General features: G+C 42.7%; 1 long non-coding RNA gene across 14 annotated transcripts; it reads right to left on the bottom strand.

The window, feature by feature from the left end:
• Positions 1-778: 778 nt before the first annotated feature.
• Positions 779-5,395, bottom strand: LOC123148047 (uncharacterized). 14 transcript variants are annotated; one of them, XR_006473626.1, is made up of 9 exons: positions 4,971-5,395; positions 4,738-4,900; positions 4,041-4,099; positions 3,759-3,958; positions 2,665-3,695; positions 2,441-2,549; positions 1,809-1,899; positions 1,263-1,395; positions 779-1,169 (listed from the first exon to the last, which is right to left on the bottom strand). It is a non-coding gene; the product is annotated as an uncharacterized lncRNA (long non-coding RNA). The 14 variants fall into 14 exon arrangements; XR_006473623.1 differs by having other exon boundaries at positions 2,665-3,685; positions 4,971-5,393; XR_006473627.1 differs by having other exon boundaries at positions 2,665-2,781; positions 3,051-3,104; positions 3,759-4,099; positions 4,971-5,390.
• Between the last annotated feature and the right edge of the window lie 700 nt (positions 5,396-6,095).

Here is a 6,095-nt window from a genome sequence, read left to right as displayed (position 1 = left end):
ACAACAAAAATAATCTTATACTCCCTCGGTTTCTAAATATTTGTCTTTTTAGAAATTTCAAATGGACTATCACATACGGATGTATATACACATATTTTAGAGTGTAGATTCACTTATTTTGCTCCGTATAAAGACAAATATTTAGGAACGGAGGGAGTATAATGCATTGCATACCTAGTTGATATGGAGGTGTTGGCAAGAACAGTCTGAGAATTATGATATTTAGTTTTCACTCACATAAAACCTATAGGCTGACAAATAATAAGCTAATACATCATGTCCAAAATAATTGGCAAAGCATGTTAATTTCAAAAGGGAGCATCGTCAATACAATACGAACATTTGCATTTGTGCTCCATATGCATGACTGGCATGCCACGTAACGTCCATCAAACTTTGGTAATTATATTCAACCCTTTTCATATAAAGCACACTGTCATTGTAGGGAATTTATCATTAATGTCAGGTTCCATTGGATGTACTAATCTGACAACACAGTCAAAGAGAAGAAGTTTAGAATGGGTAGCCTCTATTAAGTAACAATATAACTTCCAGCGCATAGTAGTGGGCTAGTTGGTGAAATAACCGTACCAAACTGCATGGAGAGTAGCCATAATTCATAAGTATTATTAGGCGTGGTCAAAACTCAAGAAGGCCCATCTTCGCATTCCTTTAATCATTTTGAAGGTAATTCGCCGGTACTCAATCAAGTCGCCCTAATAGAAGCCATATATTGAAATGTGTCCTTACAGATATGAGAAGAATAACTCGTTAGTAGTTGTAGCTCATTTCAAGAGGGAGATTTATTAAAAAAACAGAATAGATGTACTAAGTTTTTGCCCTTCAGATATCTTGACATACAAATCCAGCATGTGTTATGGAACCTTGTAATGGGAGTGGTTTGCCAAGTCTTGAATTCATGGAAGAATCTTACGAAATAGGCTTTCGCCCCGCTATATAGATAGAGCAACAACCCAATACAACCAAGAGTCCAATGCTGGGGCAAACAGCACAAGCACGCCCAAAAGAAAAAAAAAAGAGAAAGAAGAGAGAAAATAATGTCGACAGCGTCGGATCGACGAAAATGATGATGACCCGCAACCGCTGCGCCCACCGGAGATTTACCACCTCGCTCCTAGCACCTTGAACCTCCGCATGCCAAGCAACACCTTCAAGAAAGAACACGACAACAATGACGCTACTGCCCGGACAAGTCCTAGGGTTTCCCCCGGTACGCGGACGGGCATGGGGAAGGGGAATACCCGATGCCCTTCAGGAAGGAACGGTGGCGCCCACGGGCGTCACCGCGTCGGTGCGGACATTTGGGGCCAAACAGGTTGCTTGACGGAAAGATTGAACAACATTATTTAACCTTCTTATTATCATTTCACTTATCTACATGTTCACAGGAAGAACAAAATTAAGCTTAGCCAGTATAGCAAGTAGCACACCGCCGATATGAAATGTCACTAAAGAGTAAGTCATGTAGCTTAGCCAGTATAGCAAGTAGCACACTGCAGTTTACAAGAATCTTCCTATTTCTCATTGATTAAATAGACCAATTATTTTCAGCAATTCCGCAAACAGATACCTAACATTATGCCCTGCTTGCTAATTCTGAAGGATGCAATGTTAATGCATCAACAGTAAGTAGTATGCAGGCTTCTTGCAAATCTCAAATGAGTGTTTTCAGTGTGGAAGATTACATTGATGTAGGCAATTACGGAAGCCAGCAAACATTTAGTTATATTTATGATGCTTGCTAATGTGGCTTCAGAAATAAAAAATCATGACAAGCGTTGCCTAACCTCTGAATTAGCTCACCAATTGCTTCTTGTAAACTGCATCAGAAGCCTTCACAATGTCCTGGATAAGGATACACAAACCCCACAGTCTTTCCTTGATAAAATGAAATGAAAAGGTAAGAGTTGTGGGTAAGGTCAGTTCAGGGAGGGATGGAACGACGAAACGAACGAAATGATAATTAAATAGAACATGATCAAATGCCCGTCTTTCATTAGACTCGCTCTGGTTCCAAGCGGTGCACATCATAGTTACTTCATGGTTCTAATCTAAAATGCAGCCCTAATTCACTGGCAAATGGCAGACCGAATACAAAATTTTACAAATATCGTTTTACATATAAAAAATAAAATCACAACAAAGGGTCATTTTTTCGTTAGTTGGAACAGAGGGCCAGTTCAGGGTCAAACATTCCAAATACTACACTAAGAAACCTAGCGTGGCCTTCTAGTTTATAAAAGGATAGGAAATGAATGCTCAAATAGACTTCTACACTGATAATTTAATTTGTGAATGACAAAAAAATTATGGATTGATATTTTAATTTGGAAAGGACAAAAAATGATATACCATTTTTCAGTGTTGAACACAACTGAATGGAAAACAATCCACCAATTCCTTGCCACGGCTAACATACCTATAGTATACTTTCCACCCCTATTTTACCAGGTTCGCCTCCCCATGGTATCCCCCTGCTCGGCAGGTCCTTGCTCCAATATAATGCATGAATGCACCCCATCCAAATCCTACATATGTAAGAAGAACATAGCCCATTGTAGAAGTCCTCGGTGATCCACTCAAGTGGTGAATCAGTCCACCAAACAAACGGAATTAACTGATGAAAGGGGCAAGAGAAATCACCTCTGATAAATGGCAAGTTTGAAAATGAGAATGATGATCAGGGGCGTAATCTTCTACTGCAACGATTACCTGAGATCCTCAACAATAATTTAGTACGTAACCAAGCTCATTTGGATCCTGCAAGGGACATCGAAAAATGTTTGAGCACAAAAAGGGTGTCAAAGAGTGGCAGCCCATAAGGAGCAGAAAGTGATGAAACAATACAATAGCAGAGGAAACGCAGAAATGTACAGCTTTTTTATATCACTACTAAACCCGAGATCATCCTAGAAGCGGAGGAACTAAATAATTACAGTAACATAGGCGCATCAACGACAAAGGAGCATAGATAAACCCACAGGAACACAAATTAGTTTCTTATAATCAAAGTTTCCATAATGATTTACCAGAGTACATGAACTGACAATCCAATCGAGCAGAACTGGGGAGAATACTGTGTGCTGCATAACTAAAAATAATCAATCTGGAGGTTTAGTAATACAATCTTGATTAATAGACAGATCCATTATGTCAGTCAATGAATTTTTTGCTGGAGTCAAGGATGCGAGACATTTATTATATTTGTTGCTTGTGTTGGGAAGGAAATCAAATCAAACGTTCATTGTTTTTAGTTGTTATTCCTAATAGAGTAGCACATGAAAACTCAAACAAAATAGGAAAGTGTTGTGGCCATTTAATACTGAAACCAACAGGGTACTAAGAAACTGATGGATATAAACTTGTTATTGTCATGCTTGCTGGAGAGAAACAAAAATAGAAACACAATTAATAATATGCAGTGCTAAATTAACCCATGAAACTAATACTCCATGTGACTGCACGCTGAGCACTGTCCACCTCATTTTGAGTTTGGTTACCCAACTCTTTTAGGCTGAGTTGCAAAAACTTCAAAATATGTAACTCTTTCAGAGCAGATAAAAGTTGTGTTTAAGGCGAAACTTCCTCCGTCCTCAAAGAACATGTAAGCTAAGTGTTGTCCACCTCATTTTGGGAATTGAGAGAGTTGTGCTCCGTCCTCATCCTTATGATAGCTAAGTGTTGTCAAGGAGTGAGCCTGAAGCATGTAAAAGTTCAGAAAAGTTAGCAATGCATACCTGGATTGTTTGTGTTCCTCAAAGAATACGGTGACCCTGTTGACAGTCGTGGTCCGGCTGAGCTTCAGTATGATAGTGTCTGCCCCCGGAGATCCAGACATAATCATCAATTTATCTAACACAAAAGAGTTCTCGCAGATGCCATCCTTGACGTTGTCGCCCTGTTAACACAGAAGTCTATGTGCCAATGAACCTTCTCCCTGAGTGTAACGAACATCAAATGGTTGTGATTCTTTATGTGCTCAGTTATGAACCAACTATTTATTAGCTGCATGTAGCAACCTGATCAGTGCGGGACACTCATACATGCATGATCGGCTATTCTCGGCCTTAGGCTTTCCCTGAAAAAATTCAAAAAAAAGTGATGGCACATCAGCTCACTCCATGATGCCTTTTTTCAAACCAAAACTGCAAAAAAAAAAACCACATATAGTATCTCGTACCACAGAACTTAGTGAACAATTGCACTCTATCTTCTGCATTTAGTCGGCTTTCCCCATATCTAATACCGAATCCAACTTCCCATGAATACAGGTTGTAGAAGTCGTATGCCTCGCCCAACGAATCGAAACTTGTTCCTATTTCTGGTTTAATCATACTATTCGTCGGTTCCTCGGCAAACTTCCTTATCGATTGCTCCAGTGTGCTCATCCGTGAAGCGCACAGAGTTCTGTCCGGTGGTGTGTTGCAGATAGTAGTGTTTTCTCAGGAAATTATGAACTGGTTTGTCAAAACATTTAATCCACGGACTCCTGATATGCAGCCTGGTTCGCAACGTTTCTCTTATCTGAAATTCTAAACACCTTACAACATCTAACTACCTGAAACACGCCGAAACCAAATTTCTGCTCCCATGATTTCAAATTAACTAAATATATTGTTTGGCGAATCACCATCAAGAGTCCTTGAACTTAAATAGCTGTCTATAAATGCGCTCAAATTAAATATACAATCAGACCACGGGGACGAGACGGCTCACCTTTTCGTCCATCCAGGTGCCTCCCGATTAACCTCAGGGTGCAGCCAGATTCACCAATTGAATCCTCCGTGCCAAGAGCGCCAGCCTCCCCCTGGGTGGCAGCCTTAGCGGCACCGGATCGGAGTGCTTAAGGTCATCGGCGAACTCTTGCCGAAGTGGGAACCTGCGGGCACCGGATTTCAAGGAAAGGTTTGTAAAAATCAATAGAGGGGTGGCGGACAAAAAGAGCTTACCTGACCACCAGATCGAGCACGAACTTCAGGCCGTTCTCCTCCATCCTTAAGCACTGGAGCGGAGGTGGAGGCGACCAGAGCCGGCGGCGGCGCGGCGCCGAGGTTGGTGCGACGGCGAGCTTGGGCGGTGAGGCGGCGGGGCAGAAGCTGCAGGAGACGGCGGCGGGGACCTCGAGGCCGAACTCAGGCCATGGCTTCCCTGGCTCCAGAGGCCGTGGCGGCGCCGGACGCAGCAGCGGGGCGAGGAGGAGGCCGGCCGTCGGGGAGGCAGGAGCTCCTCGTCCCCTCGATCCAGATCGGGATCGAGGAGGGAGCAACAGGGGCGCGAGGGAGCGGGCGACCCGCGGGCGGCGGTCGTGGCGTAGGTCTTTCTTCGTAGGTTAACCGTGGCAGATTTATTTTTTTAGGACGAACCATAGTGTTTCACAACGGGCCTCGGGATAGCATACCGTTTTTTTGTCGGTTTTGAGGGCGGAAAAGGAGAATCGCTGGGTTGCGGGAGGTGGGATCCAGGACGAAAATTAATCGTCTCTGATGGGACGAAAATTAACCGGCGGAGACTACCAACTACTTCATTACGAGTAGAGGTTGCAGCAGCAGAGCTATGTTGATGGGGGGGGGGGGGGGGGAGCACTGCCCCCTGCCTTGCGATATTCTTTGAAGAATTTTTTTTCTGTAGCTGCATGGATCGAAGAAAATGCAGACTTTTACCCCTACAAAAGTTTATATTTTTCCATCGGCTCCCCCAATCACCCCAAGCTAGCTCCGCCACTGTGCCATTGGATCCGCTTCGCAAGCGCACGCTAGCTTGTCCATGTTAGACGTTAGCTCCATTCCGATTTATCGGTTGGTTCTCTACTAGCAACGTTCGCATAACCTTCACGGGGCACCTTCTATTCCAAAATGTACATAGCTTGTTAGTATTTCTTTTAAGAAAAGAATTACAGTCTACTCCCTCTGTTTCTAAATATAAGTCCTTCTAGAGATTCCAACAAGGGACCACATACGAAGCAAAGTGAGTGAATCTACACTCTAAAATATATCCATATACATCCGCATGTTGTAGTTCATTTGAAATCTTTAAAAAGAATTATGTTTAGGAACGGAGGGAGTACTTTAAAGAAA

The sequence above is a fragment of the Triticum aestivum genome, chromosome 7A (assembly GCF_018294505.1).
Source record: "Triticum aestivum cultivar Chinese Spring chromosome 7A, IWGSC CS RefSeq v2.1, whole genome shotgun sequence".
NCBI classification, from domain to species: Eukaryota; Viridiplantae; Streptophyta; class Magnoliopsida; order Poales; family Poaceae; genus Triticum; species Triticum aestivum.
This window is presented reverse-complemented; position numbering and strand designations above follow the sequence as displayed.